The sequence below is a fragment of the Octopus bimaculoides genome, chromosome 2 (assembly GCF_001194135.2).
Source record: "Octopus bimaculoides isolate UCB-OBI-ISO-001 chromosome 2, ASM119413v2, whole genome shotgun sequence".
NCBI lineage: Eukaryota > Metazoa > Mollusca > Cephalopoda > Octopoda > Octopodidae > Octopus > Octopus bimaculoides.
Genome location: NC_068982.1, coordinates 34533721 through 34536537, shown reverse-complemented (window position 1 = coordinate 34536537; position 2817 = coordinate 34533721). Strand labels below are relative to the sequence as shown.

At 34.0% G+C, this 2817-nt stretch overlaps 1 protein-coding gene across 5 annotated transcripts in view; it reads right to left on the bottom strand.

Moving 5' to 3' along the window:
• Positions 1-1879: 1879 nt before the first annotated feature.
• LOC106879529 (outer dense fiber protein 3-B) overlaps positions 1880-2817 on the bottom strand; it is a 26863-nt gene continuing 25925 nt past the window's right edge. For 3 of the 5 annotated variants that reach the window (XM_014929154.1, XM_014929153.1, XM_014929158.1), the window contains one exon: positions 2163-2265. The gene's annotated coding sequence lies outside the window, so the exon portion shown is untranslated. Of the gene's footprint in view, positions 2122-2162; positions 2266-2817 lie in introns of those variants that run through there. The other 2 variants (XM_014929156.1, XM_014929155.1) reach the window with 2 other exon arrangements.

Here is a 2817-nt window from a genome sequence, read left to right as displayed (position 1 = left end):
ATATATATATATATATATATACATCAAATTTTATTTCTTCCTTATTTTTCTTTCATTCTTTATATTCTTGTTCACACCATTTACATTCACCCGTTGGGGTTACAGTATCTCACCAGCATCATATTTGTTAACCTGTCTGTCACAGTTATACGTGATTTTCAAGCTTGAAATTCGTTTATCTAGTCAAATTATTAACTATTATCTTATATATTATATAATCCCTATTTCTAATGATACTTGATATAGTCGTATAGATCCACCCACACTCCCTCTCTTTTTTCTCTCTTTCTTTCACTCTCTCTCCTACAGTCTCTCTCCCTCTCTTTCTCTCTCTCTGTCTCTCGGTCTGTCTCTTCTCTCCTCTCTCCCTCTGTCTTCTCTAATTCTCATATAGTCTGTGGACTGCATCTATGCTAGAGAACCGCCGTGAAAGTTTTTGCTAATCAAATCGACTTCAACATTCATTTTAAGACGTCTTCATTCTATCGGTTTCTTCTTGGCACAGTGCTAAGTTAACGGGACGTGAAAACGAACAACACCGGTTAACAAGCAACGAGAAGCAAATATACATAAACAGCCACACACATATAGGCATCGTGTGCGTGCGTGTATGCATGTAATTATATGTAAATAAGATTACTCAATTGTAAAAATGAGAGTAAATGTTAGCAAATAACAAATAAAACTGAAATCGAACCGACAGCTAAGATTACTACACATTTAAACTAACTGGTGTCATAGCATTCACTATCTCAATTTTATTGTCCTGTATTTACTACAGAGTGGCTGAAGAACCCTTGTGAACGTAGATAAAGCATGTTCAGTGTTTTCCTGTAAAGAATACTTTGTAATGAGTTCCTGTTACGTTATCAAGGTCAATAGCAGATTTGCAACTCAACACCGCAAGATAATGAACCCTTCGTTAATCAGGCAATACTGTAAATAGATTCCATAAAATCTATTTACATTTAGGTGGAGTGAACTAAGAAAAGTTAAGAGATTTTTACCCAGCGCACGTAATAGTACTGGCTGATGTCTCGGGTTGCCTTTTATCATGGAGATCTCATATCCTGTTGTTGGTTATTTATCGTTCACCTGTCCCTATTCAAGTAACCAGCAATGACTAACATAACTATAACTAGGGCGTCGTTAAATAAAACAAGGTGCGCTCCCAGATAGTGTTATTAAGACAGAGTGAAGGCTTATAGGATTTATACCTTGTCAAAATAAAATGGCAGAATTGTCACCATCAAATGAGTGTTTTTTTTTTGTTTGTTTGTTTTTTGCTTTTAGATAATCCTGAAATGATTTACAAATTCGCCTTCTTTTTCCTGCTCTCAAATCCATCGGAATCAACTTTGTCTTTTATTCTTCTATGGCTGAAAATATCTAAAGCAGTAGGAATTGAATAAACGAATACTTTTATCCTACTGAAAAAGAAATCTACAGTGTTCATTGATATTAGTCGTGAAAGTGAATTTGGATTGCTTACGTTCTCACAAAAGATTCAATAGCATGTTTAGCATCAATCTCATTTCTCAGGGAAAAATCACAGCGAAAATGAAACAGTTTCATCTAAGATTAATTCCTATGTGGTTGGCGTATGATGTTGCTTTGTCCTAGGTCTTCCGTTATTAAGCAAAGCTATGGTTAAAAACGTTTAAGCTGTGATCATCTTGTAAGATAAATCATAACCAGGACCAAGTTCTCATAGACACATATGTCTACCTCCATTAACCCGAGAGGTTGTCATACGAGGAATTTTCGGTTGCAATTCCCTGCAGGTTGTTAGTTTTGACAACGATGAAAGCTACATAAATTAATAAAAAAATGTTGAAAGAAGTTGAGTAATAAATCACCAAAAATCTGAGTAAATAAGTACTCTATGCAGCTGATGTATCTCTTTATCTATTCAGATATACATAAGTTAGGTATTGTTACTATGTTCTATAACTGATGAAAATTCAAGCAGAATCACACAGTTGCGAGACAAACTTCTTTATCATACAGCAATGCCTGCTACCATATATATCAACTGTTCTTCTGGTGAGGGTCTGGAAGCTAACCAACTACATTATTTTCAGTATATGTATTATATATACGTCTGTAGATCATCTTAAGCTGTATTTAAATATTGGGAAAATAGAAACGTAAGTCTGATGTAATTTCATGGACGGATTGTTTTATTTTCTTAATACTGGAAATGTTCATAGATCTACAATGAGCGAAGGCGAAAGTTTAATAATTATGTCGAAGCTCCTACAACTAAATGGAGATAATGAAATATATTAGCGATATCAGAAATAATAGAAATGATGATGATGATGATGATGATGATGACGATGATATCGATGATGGTGGTAGTGGTGGTGGTTTCAAATTCAGAAACAAGGCCATCGATGTAACTGGACCCCAGTACTCTACTTGTAGTTATTTTATTGACCCCGAAAAGACGAAAGGCAAAGTCGACCCCGGCAGCATTTGAACTCAAAGTGCAAAGACAGATGAATTGCTGCTAGGCATTTTGCCTCGCGTACTAACGATTCTATAATAATAATGATAATAATAAGGATAATAATGATAATAATAATGATAATAATAATAATAATAATAATAATAATAATAATAATAATAATAATAATAATAATAATAGTCAAGACGAAGAGCGCGATTCGATTGTATAAATGTTTTATTCGTTGAACAATATTTCGACAGTACGTCTGTCTGTCAAGTTCAAAACAAAAGGTGATTAAAAATTCAAAATTTCAGAAACCTAAACGTTAACTATGAACGAGAGTAACCAGCGTCCATATGTTG